The sequence below is a fragment of the Ambystoma mexicanum genome, chromosome 12 (assembly GCF_040938575.1).
Source record: "Ambystoma mexicanum isolate Mex_15411 chromosome 12, UKY_AmexF1_1, whole genome shotgun sequence".
Classification (NCBI taxonomy): Eukaryota; Metazoa; Chordata; class Amphibia; order Caudata; family Ambystomatidae; genus Ambystoma; species Ambystoma mexicanum.
This window is the reverse complement of record NC_090936.1, coordinates 304,058,304-304,071,395: the sequence shown is the minus strand read 5'-3', so window position 1 is coordinate 304,071,395 and position 13,092 is coordinate 304,058,304.

The window sequence follows — 13,092 nt, the reverse complement described above, 5'->3', positions numbered from 1 at the left end:
ATACTTAGCTGAAGCAGAAAAGACAGAGCTCCAAGACCTCGGAATGACCTGTCATCAGATAAAACAGTATCTCAGAAATTATACAGCTTTGGTATAAAAATGCTCACCCATAGAGAATGTGGATCATATGAAGCTGCTGATCGTTTAACTGGTACTGCATTGTATGGTAAATCTGAAAATATAGTATGGCTAAGTCTTGGTCCAGCTAAATCTAGAAAAAGAGTTCTAAAATCATATGAAGATATAGAAACAATAGCCAAACATGATCCCAACAGCCAAGACATTTTAAAAAACAATTTATTGGGCACATACTACCCAAACAGAAGTAATACTTTGGAAAACATGTGTATATGCCACATAGCCCAAAACTACACATACAAAAATAATATGAAACCTGATGAAAAAAAAGGTAAATATAGAGTGACAAACTGTGAAGGCAGCTTAGTGAAACTCACTAAACCAAATTTAATTAATCATATCAAATTGTCATTAAACACTCCTCAACATAAAGAAGTATATTACGTGTCCCTGCTACAACTCTTCAAACCATGGAGAAAAGAAGAACAATTACTAGGTAAATATGACTCATATGAGGATGCTTTCAAAGCAAATGAAAGCACTACAACTGATGTAAACTTTACACAGAAAAAACAATGTTGCACAATGAAAAGCAACACGAAGAAGAACTCCAAGCCCAACTAGATAAGGACACTCCTGACAGTAGTCAACCTTCTGTAACAGGAAGCCAAGAACCACTGGGAGAACCACTAATAATAAATGAGGCAGAATTAGCTATGATAGAAGTAGAAAACACCATATGTCAGTATGAAGATAAGGAAGACTTAACTATACTACAATCAAAACTAAACAATGAGCAAAGTAGCATTTTTCAAGAAGTAACAAAACAAATTGCACATGGTGTAAAACATGAAAATAAAGAATGTTCCTGCCATAATTATAAACCTATACTACTGTACGTCAGTGGTGAAGATGGTTCTGGCAAAACATTCCTAATCAAAATCATTAGTAAGTTCCTTCAACAATTGACAAACAACAAACTGTCAGCTGTTGTCACTGCCCCCAGAGGTTTAGCTGCCTACAACATAGGTGGTGTTACATTACACCGATTACTACTATTACCAGTAGAACACCAGAACAAATGAGACTATTCCAAACTTTCAGCAGAAGCTGCAATGGAATTGCGCAGAGTATTGAAACAAATGAAAATGCTACTAATAGATGAAGTGAGCATGGTCTCCAACCTGATGTTAGCTTTGATTCACCTCAGATTACAAGAAGTACTCAAAACAGACTATAAATAGCTCTTTGCAGGAAAACACATTATTGTTTTTGGAGATCTGCTTCAATTAACACCAGTAAAAGGTCAGCCTATTTTTAACACATTAGGACACAAACTCTGCCGTAAAACTGTTGGCAGCATTGGAAATGTCAACCTTTGGCAACATTTCCAATACAGAGAATTAACAGAAAACATGCGGCAATCTGCAGATCTCACTTTTGCCAACATTTTAAAAAGTATCAGAGTTGGTATACTTTCTAAAGAAGCAGAAGGAATATTGAAAACCCGGCACATTAATGCACTTTATGGCGATAATGCATATGCTACAGATGTTATGGAACAATTAGCCCACAAAAATGTCAATTGTATGGCCTTAATGCCAACTCTTGCAAGCTGTCTCAAATTCAATGAAATCATGATAAGTAAAGAAATGCAACCAATCATGGAAATTAGCGCCACAGACAAACTAGATGTACATGGTATGACACTACCCATGTGTGACCAAGCCACAACAAGACTAAATAGTTTAGAAAAATCAATCTCAAACACAGCAGGCTTAGAAAAGATATTAAAATTATCCTTAAATTGCAGAGTAATGCTTAAACGTAACCTTGACGTGGACCAAGGACTAGTTAATGGAGCACTGGGTACAGTTGTTGGCTTTCAAACATACCCACGCGACAACAAAATTCAGTTTGTCAATATACTCTTTGACAAACTTTCAGAAGTAAAAAGGATAGGACGCTCAACAGCTAGATTCCTTCTCTTCAAAGATATGTATGTACGCAGAGAACAATTTTCTCTAACTCTTGCATACGCAGTCACGATTCATAAATCACAAGGTCTTACCCTAGACAAAGCAATGATAGATATTGGTAACACAGTCTTTAAAGAAGGCATGAGCTATGTAGCACTATCACGCTTACGTACACTTGACGGTCTATTTCTAATCAACTTTGATGCAAGTAAAATAAACGCTGATATTCCTTGCATTTTAGAATACAATAGACTTCGCTCACTATACACCCCCCACCTAAACACATATTCTGTTCCACAAAAGTAAAGCGTTATAAAAGAAAAATAAATCAAACAGAAATGCAACAGGATGTCACTGCAAATCCTCCAAAGTGAGTAAAAGAAACTATTACTTCATCAAGTACCACAAGCAAAAAAGAATCAATTAGGGAAAGTAAACCAATTACTTCTTTAAAGAAGGAAGACAAACTCCAAAAAAACAAGTTAGATACAGAACTACTTGGACCATTTAAATTCTCAAATATAGTTGGTGTAAATTGCTACGCAAATGTAGCAATGAATATTCTATTTCAATTACCACCAATTGTTGACAACATTTACTTACACAGTACAGACCCATTGTGTTTGCAAATGTGAGTACTTCACAGAAATGCAGCAAATAATCCTAACAACACGTATAGTGTTTTTGGAATAAGACAACAATTGAACTACTGTGCTGGAATGGTGAAATTCACTATAAATTCACAGGAAGATCCACAAGAATTTCTAATGTACTTACTACAAGTACTGGAAAACAAAAACATACCTATAAATGAAATCTTTCAGATTTCATACATGTGGAAACATACATGCACTCTCTGCAACAATGTGACACAAGAAGAAATCCCCAATGAACGCTTCATATATATATCAATAGCAAATTGTAAATCCATTCCATTTCAGCGACTTGTACAAAATGCAAACCATGGTAGATTATGCTCTACCTGCAATTCAGATAATCGCTCCACGTTAGTAATACACACACATAGTAAATACATGACACTAATGCTTCTACGTTACAATGCAGATGGTACCAAAAACAACTGCAAGCTGACTGGATTCACACATGGTCAAATATCACTTGGTAAGAAAACCTTCACAACAATAGGTATAACCTACCACGCAGGAGCCACAACCAATTCAGGGCACTACACTGCATATATAAAAAAGAAATGTGGATGGTTTGAATGTAATGATAGTACCATTACTCTAAAGCAGAGATTACCAGGAAATCTTACAAACGCTTATTTGATGTTCTTAAAACCAAAATTTGATAACTAAACTGTATTTAAGCCCTAAGTAAACTTGTGTTAAAAAAATATAAACTGTTAGAATACTCCAAAAGCTATTTAACTGCTCAAAGATTCTACAACAACTAATCAGATAAATGAATACCACTAAATTAGACCAAAAAATATACAGTTAGAATACACCAATTGGTATCTAACTGTCCCAAAATTTAACAATATCCAAATAGATAAATCAATACCACTAAAATATATAAAAAAATAGACAGTTAGAATGCGCCAATTGGTATCTAACTGCTCCAAAATTTTATAATATCAAAACAAATAAATAATATGTTACTGCTCCAAAAAAATACAACAAGCCAAAGTATTAAGCATTAGCCAGAAACAACAAGTGAACACTGAAAACAAACAAACAAATAAACTGTAGCATAACAGAAAAGGTTTTTTTTTTAATCCAACATGGATTTTTTTTTCTTCCACAGACCCAATGATTTTAGCAACAAATACAGAAACTGAGCAAATTGCGATTTGTAATCTACTAAATATGAGGGTCCAAAAAAAAATAAAGTATATTGATTATACAATGTAATAAGTCATTATAAAATACTAATACTAACATGCTATTTTTCTTTTATCACAGAAATTAACAAGAAAAACATGGACTCCCGTTACTAGACCAAACAGTAAGTATACAATAATAAGGAGAACCATAGCAGCATATTACATCCATAGTATCTAATACCTTTGTTCCTTATACATTTGTTTTTCACCCAAAGTTATAAGCAAATATGAATGTGATATGCTGCGCTGGTTGTTGCCAGGGCATACAGTCTTGGTTGCATGGCCAAATGGCCATGCACCCAAGACTCTATGCCCTGGCAACAACCAGCGCAGCATATCACATCCATAGAGTCAAACATTTCAACTATGGTCTATGGAAACTTTTAATGTCCGCGGACATTATGAGTGTTCTTAGAACACTTTCAACTTGCCAGCGAACAATACGGACAGCGTTTTCAGGACACCCCCTATGAACATTTCAGAACAACGCGCTAGTTCTTAGAACACTTTCAACTTGACAGAGAACAATACGGACAGCGTCCTCAGGACACCCCCATTTTGTTTATTTGCGAACATTTCAGGACACTGCGAGTGTTCTTAGAACACATTCAACTTGCCAGCGAACAATACGGACTACGCCTTCAGGACACCCCGTACGAACATTCCAGGACACCGGGAGTGTTCTTAGAAACGTCTTCAGAACACCACCATCTTGTTTATTTGCGAACATTTCAGGACACCGCGAGTGTTCTTAGAACACATTCAAAAATTCAGAGTGACCCAAATACTTTTTTTGCAAAGTTTGGTGAGGATCCGTCCAGGGAGAGCGAAGTTATAAGCCGCCCAAAAAGTGCTCTTCCTATGGAAACACCAACTTAACCATAACTACATGGCCACTACTGTGGCCATGTAATATATTCTTAGCCCCACCCCCTTTTGTTGTGTGTAAATTTAGGAAATCTCTATTAGGGTCTGTGCTGAATGTTTTGTCAGTGGTTCAATTGTTCCAGGCTGCCGTGAGGATTGCTTACATTCTTGGATAAGTGTAGGGATTTTAGACTCAACCTAGTAGTCCTGAGTCTTCTCCAGTGGCCCCACTGGACTTATTTCTTCTAGCAGTGCCTGAAATTCATAATTCAGCGATGTAGGAAAAATGGCGGTTATTCCATGCTAAACATAAACATTGGTAAAGGAATTCCCTCCACTTTCTTTCGGCATTGCTAAACTTGAAATTAGGTCATTTATCTTTAGTCACAGAATCAAATGCAGTTTTACAATCCATGTAAGCTGCATAATATTGTATACAAATTGAGAGACAGTAATTTGGTGCCCAACCGCTGTGAAGTCCAAGTTGAATTTCTGTTAATGTATAAGGTTTCTTTAAACCAATGTACCAAAATGTGAAAAATATGATAAAGCAATTAAATGGGTCTACGACAGGATAATGAACCTCTGTTACCTTTTTGAAAATTGGAAAGCAAAGGACTCTAGAGTCCAGATTAGTGGATGATACAAAGCAAGGGAGGCGAAAGGCTTTTATGAAGACCCCAATGAAGAATCACGCAAGCGGAGGAGATAGGAAGAGTTGGGGGCAGGTAAGGAAGAGATTGGTCCAACAATACAGCTGACCCAAGTACACAATGGGAATTTAGAGAACTTTATCGACAGAAGGGCGAGGGCTATAAAAGCCCAGGACAGTGAGTCATTACTGAGAGGTGGAGGGGGTGCAAGAGGACCATGAGACTACAGAGGAGTGTGCAGCAGGTGGAGGAGGAGTTGGAGTGGAGTACTGGCGCATTTGGAGAGCCCTTGATGTGGGAGCCCTCTTCGGGGCTAAGGACAATCACAGAGGAACATCCCTAGAGTTGGAACCCCAATTGCCTTTGCTTGTAGGTTTGATCTTAATAAAAAATGAAAATGTCTATTGTGTTTAAAGTACCCCACATAATATTGTTCCTGTTATTGTTGGCAGAGTCTGCATTCAGGCAGCATTCCTGATTCTGTCTGCAACCTCCAAATCATCATCAGTATTCAAAGTTTATTTCGACACGTGTCATAAATCTGACAAACATTTCAGTAACTGTGCAAATATACAATTCCTTATAGTATAAAACATAATCCCATTTGAACATCTCACCTATACAAAAAATCAATAATACTATAAAGTGCAGAGTGCTCTTACATTTATGAGTTTTAGCAACAGTATGCTTAAATAGATTGGCAAGAATGTACATTTAACACATTTCACTAGCAATTCTGGCAAGTTTAAGGCAACTATACCATTAAAAACAAATTAAAATAGGTTTATAACAGGTTGTAACTAAAACCTCATTAACATTAGGGAGCATTGGTACAATATACCTAGATTTAAAAATTACAGCAAACAGACCATTAAATGTTATAGATTTAACAAAAATAAATTACATGTTCGCCAATATATACACAGTATTCTTTTTCCAGGTGCCACTTGTGTAAGATAGCAATTGGATTGATTTAGTAATAGCAAAAGTATCTATTCTCAGAACGGGTTCTGTAGACAGATATGATAACACTCTCATTAATTGTTGGAAATCAATGATCCTGTGAATCGCTGTTCCGATTCGCATATCGCTTGATGTGCTTTTCACCCTGAAGCAAACTGCACCGAGAATGGGTGCATGTGGCTGGCTGACATACTCCAGAGCATATGTTGGGGGGAGGCGAGAGTTGGTATGATGCTGCATATTGGGACCTTCTGTGCGCTCTCCCCACCTGTTGCCTCACCCTGGTATGGAGCAGTTCATTGTGGTGCAAATATCTCAGAAACCGTGCATTCCAGGTCCTTGAAACATGGTTTTTGAGGTCCCTAAAAGACCTTAAGTTTAGTTCATCATCTCCCGACCAGTACTTCTACGACCACATTGATGTTTCGCCAATTTCTGGCAACCGTCTCATATTTGAAGGTGCTGAAATCTGGGTAGAGGGGTGTGGTGTCCACTTGTTATGTAGCCAGTAATTTCCAGAGGGTCCTAACAGGTAACTATGCTAAATGTGGTGTAGATTGCTGATACAGTGTAGAATTGTATAAGGAACAATTCTTTGTCAAGCTACAAACCCACAAACAAATTCAGAGTTTTGCTAGAATCCGGGAAACGGGGTGGGGTATCCAAATGTCATGTAGCCAGTAATGTCCGGAAGGTCCCATCAGGTAACTATGCAAAATTGGGTGCAGATTGGTGAAACAGCGTGGAATTGTATAAGGAACAACACTTCTTCAAGCCACAAACCCACAAACAAATTCTGACTTTTGCTGAAATCCGGTGAATGGGGTGAGTCGTCCAAATGTCATGTAGCCAGCATTGTCCAGAAGGTCTTAAAACGTAACTATGCAAATTGTGGTTCAGATTGGTGAAACGGTATGGAATTGTGCAAGGAGCAACACTTTGCCACAAACCCAGCAACCCACACATTTTCACTTTTTATAAATAGAAGAAATCATTTAGTTGCCTGCATGACTCGAGCATGCATTAATGTGTCCTTAAAACTTCCTGTATTAATAACAACTTCAACCAGTGGAGCCTGGAGTTTACATATAGAATGAAGAAGAAAATAAAATGCAGTATAGTTTTGTCTATTAATTTGCATTAGTGACAAAATGTGACATTATTATGCCTCCCATTTTGAGCGAAAATGCCAAATGGGGAAAATACTCAATTGCAATTTGAATTATTACAAACGATTCCTGGTGTCCCACCTGTCTAGGTAGGGCTCAAACACAAAAATATATGTGTTCTGTAAATAATCTGTGACCATAATGCAACTTATCTTCTTAGAGACCTGAAAGTCAAACGCCTTGGTTAAGAACAATTTGGAGGAGGGACCCAAGTTTTGTGGGAGAAACTAAAAATCCGGAATATCCAATTTCAAAAATATACCTTTTGGATAATTTCACCAAGGTAACGTGGATGCTACAGGGAGATCCAAATAATCATATAGCAACTTCCGATAGTCTTTGAGTAAATCATTTGTCTGCAGCTTCACTCAGTATAACAGGAGTTTTCATTTTACTTTATAAGATATGCCCCTCAGGGCAACCTCAATGGTAGACTAACAATCCTATTGTCCGTAATCTGGATTTCAGACGTATCAGTGTAACCTTAGACCATATGTTGCTGCTGATACAGCCTGCAAGGTGTAAACCTCCAGTGCGCTTGATATTAACTAGTCCACATATTTTCTTGAGAATTATAACACAGCTTCCCCTCTATGTCCTAGAGTATAGCAACATTTCTTAACTAGTGGTTTCCATGAAAGGCTAGAAACAATTATTATGCTCAAGTAATCAAACGTATCAACCATTTCACTCTTACTGCTTAAAAGACTAAACAAAAACCTAATGTGTTTACTGTATGTGGGGGGATGGCAAACAAAGATCATAGTCTTGGTTATGTTAAATTTTAGCCCCTTATCTGTAAGGGTCCTTTTGAGCAATGTTAGTTGTGATTGTAGGCCCATTGGACATTTGGACAGAAGAATTGTGTCATCCACATAAAGAGTGTTACGCTTTTCTGTCTGCCCATTTGAGGGGCATGCACTGGGAGCTCCAGGAGAGTTGTAATTCACAGAAGCATTTTATAATGGCAAAACTCCATTGGAAAATGGTTTGTGAATCAGACCCTAAGTTGTAAATAAACAGTGATAGTAAAGGAAGGGCCAAGACGCAGCCTGGCGAACCCCAATATTAATATTAAGAGGTTCACTAGGGCCTGTCTGCTTATCCCCTGTAACACATGCCAAGTTAACCATATAAAGCAGCCAGATAGCTTGTATTAAAGGCAGGGTTATTGCAGAATTTAGATGTGGCCACAAAACAGTATTAACTGCAGTCTCGAAGTCCATGAAGGCTAGTGCTAGATATATTTTCTGGAGGAGTTACACCAAATTCTGTGATATTTTATTATTGTGGTAAATAGTGGTATTTTGGTGCTAGATATTCTGTTATAGTGGTAACAATCCCCTCAGGATATAACCTAATGAATGTCCTTTTTCTACCTGGGTTACTCCCTGGACTAGATACTGAACTTGGCACACTCAGTATATATTGGTATTTTCACCTCTCAGCACCTTATGTATTTGTAGTAGTATTTGTTTATTATTTGTATCGTGCGCCAAACGCTGAGGTAACTGGGCGCTTGAGAAACTTAGAGGTTACAAACATAGTCAGGCATACAGATTATCATCAACAATAAGGACCCTGGTTATAGGTGGGTCAGAAAGTGAGATACATGAGTTAATGCACAGTAGTGGGTACACAGTAGTAACTACACAGGAAGCTAGCCCGTAGAATAGAAGGTGATTGGTTAGCCTGGTGAGTATATCTTACTGAGGCGGCTTGTTAGTCAGCCAGTTTTTTATACTGGCTTTAAAGGTGAGGAAGGATGGTTCCTGTATGAGAGGGATGGGGATAGAGTTCCAACGTTTGGCAGCTTGTACTGGGAAGCTAGCTCCTCTCGCTGTTTTTAGATTGTATCTTGGAACCTCTAGGTTGTAGGAGTGAGTGGTGCATGTGGGTTGGTGTTTGCAAATTTTGTCTGCCAGGTATTTCGCGGCTAAGTTTGTGAGGCATTTGTGCGTGATGGCCATGGTGCGTAGAGTGATTCTGTCACGGATGGGTAGCCAATTGGCGTTATGTTTGTGAGTGGAGATTTGGCAAGATCTAGGAAGATCAAGTACTGCTCTCAGGGAGTTATTCTGAAGTATCTGGAGTTTGTTTAGGTTGTATTCTGAGGAGCCGAGGAATAATGTGTTGCAATAATCAATTTTCGATAGAGCAAGTGCTCTAGCCAACGTTAAACAACTACTTGTCGATAGATTTTCAGCTATAGATCAGTTTATTTGTGTAGGCCATGGAGGGCGCAACACTGTTGACATTTTTTTTAGATATAGGGCCTCATTCCGAGATTGGTGGTAATCATGGTGCTATTTGCACCATGACTGCCACCAATAACTGGTCCGGCACCGGTCTAGTTCAATGGGGATTTACCAGTGTAGTCCGACCTTTGCGGGACTGGTAAGTTCCCATTGAAAATGTCATTCCCCATTCCTATTTGAGCCCCCATAGGGCTCAATGGGAATGGGGAGGGCGCAAATAAAGGGCTCGTGTATGTCAAGTCTGTTGTTTGCGCCCTAGTCCCTTAACGGATCCCGTCCATAACGCCTGGTCAGACCAGGCATCACTGGAGGGACCCGCTAAGGAACCTTGTAGTAGGGCAGTAAGGGATTACCGGCACCAGTCTCCTTACCGGTGCCCGGTATCCCTTACCGCCCACCTTGGAATGAGGGCCATAGAGTTGAATCAAAGTAGACCCCCAATGTTTTTATCTCTTTGGAGATGTTGATTGTATTGCCATCAATGACGAAAGAAGAAAATCTGGTGTCGAGTTTATTCAGACGTGCCTGAGTACCCACAATCATTAACTCGGTCTTATCGTCATTGAGACAAAGGCCGTTGGTAGCCATCCAGACTTGGATTTCAAGATAGATATTGTTTAGTAATTTGGAGTCGTGGTCCTAGCAGCCAGTGAGGGGGATGAGGACTTGAGTGCCGTCTGCATAGTTAGTATAGACAACACCCAAGTTGTCCAGGCGGTCCAAGAGGAGCTTCGTAAAGATGCTGTATAATGTGGGTGATACACAGGATCCCTGGGGGACACCACATGATATTGGAGTAGGGTCTGCTGAGGCCAAGGGCGAGACGACTCTTGTGGTCTGTTTTCATAGGAAGGATTTAACCCAATCAGATACACCAGTAGAGAATGCTGCCGCTGTGGTAAGGTGTTTGGTGAGAATTTGTTGGTCGACCAGGTCTAAGGCTGCCGATAGGTCAAGTAATAGGAGAATTGCTAGCTTGCCTTTGTCCTTCACCTCATCAGTTTGGATCTTTAGGTCTAGGAGGGCTCTCTCAGTTCCATGTCTGGGTCTGAAACCTGATTGTCTAAGTCCTAGAAGGTCGTTATCCTCTAAGTGTTTCTGGATTTGCAGATAGGCCACACGATTCAGAATTGTTAGAAGGAATCGGACGGTGGTGATGGGCTAGTAATTAGTGTGGACATTAGGGTCGAGGTTGTTTTTTTTTGTAGCGGCATAACCCAAGCTTCCTTGAGGTTGTTGGTACCTGATTAGAAGAGAATGAGGAGTTTATCAAAGTGGTGATGAAAGGGGCTAGGTTTTTTGCTCCATCCTTAATGATAGTGTCAGGGCAGATATCACCTTGGCAGTGGGATGGTTTTATGATGTTTATGATTTCTTCAACTTACTTAGGAGATACTTGCAAGAAGGAAAATGGGGTGCAGGGGTGAGATATTTTGTCTGGGTCAGGATGGGTGGGCTGGGGGCCCGTGGTGTTTGAAGTAGGGTGATTTTATCTGCGAGGGCTTGCTGAATCCTAGTACACCATTCTGCGTTTTTGTTGAAATCTTGTGTGGGTGCTGCAGGGGATTCGAGCTCCTTTAGTATGCAGAACAGTTCCTATGTACCAGATCTGGCATTCTGGATTCTGGAATCATAGGTAACTTTTTTGGCAGATAGGAAGGCTTCTTTATAGATGGCGGATGCTGACGTGAAAGCAGTTTTGTTGGTGATGGAGGGTGCTTTGCGTCAGGTGGATTCTGCTGATCTTTTTGTGTTTCTAAGACTTTTTAGTTCGGGGGTGAACCATTTGTTGAGGTGCACCAATGGTTTTGCTTTCCTGAGTTTGAGAGGGGCTGCACTATCTAGAGCAGATTTAAGAGTGCTGTTGTAGAGTCTACCAGGTTGAGAGGGTCGAGGTAATTGAATTTAGTCTCATTGAGGATGTCGCCAATAAGGGCGATGCCAATGTATGCTCCAACAGCCAAAGTGCAAAAATATTTATCACATTATAAGCAAGCAATAGTACACAAATCAGGCACTCCTAAGACTCACTTACTTGGAAAAAACCTACTTCAGATTTTATCACATGTGGTAAAATGAATTACCACCTATAGTAAAATAATCCTTGGCCCCTTTTGAACCTCATTCTATGTGCTAATAATATGCAGAAATGAAATTAGAAAAAATACAACCCGCTTGTTTCCAAGTCTCTAATGTTTATGTAAAGTTAAAATTCAAAGTTCTTCAGACAATTACACTAAGCAATACAAACTATGTGCACATAAGAATGCGAAATGATGTGCACAATCTTACCATTCAACCTTGGACACAAGTAAATTGGCAAGAAACTCAATTTGAGAGAGAGAAGAAAAAAACACAGTGTGAATGCCTTCATGAACATTCGAAAATGCATATGCTTTAAATATTGGTAAACATTACACATGAAACAATCAGCTTCTCTATCTTTATGTCAGGCACACGCAACCCCCTCACTTGTGACCTATATTACCTAAAAACTGTGATTTTCTTTGCTTGACTAGAACTGGAAAAATTCCCCTCAGTCTATCCGCGCCCAGATAAGGATGGCCACAACCTTAGCAACCCTGCCAGCACTGGACTCTGCCTGCCTGTCTCAGTTTTGCATTCGGAAATCTCTCTGCTCGTCTGTCCCAGGAGGTTCCTGAATGTCAGGCTAGCATACCCATTCACAGTACTTTTTATAATACCTCCTGTCATTAAAAAGCTTCCTGATTCAACAATGGTGTTTTTTAGCAGAGCAGCATTCCATATCCACAGTTTGCCACAAGCTTGTACTATGTTGCACATTTAACAGAGCCACATGCATTTCAAATTTGGATTCAGAACATTTATTTCCATGTAAACTAATTTGCATTCAATGTTAAGGATATGGGATTCATTGAGTTAAATGGTATTCATTGAGTTAGTATATTAATGTATGTTGGTTATTAAGTTTGGTGCAAATTCAGTCAAATGGAATACTATCCTGAAATGAAACAATTTTGTAGCATGCTCTGCATTTCTGAACTCGATATAAAGCCCATTTGGTGCTTGCCGTTTGCATTGGCAATCTATGGCTTGTGCATATGTTTGTATTTCTGTGTTTCTGTATAAGGCCCACGCTAAAACTACATGTGCATACTAAGCTAATAAACCCCTGTAACTCACAGCCCCCCAGTTATTCAGAGCCCTCAGCTACTCCTACATATTCCCTCCTTTTTTTAACTGCTGGGATCCACTGGAAATCACTGCAGGAAAGAACAAACTATATGCTTCAAA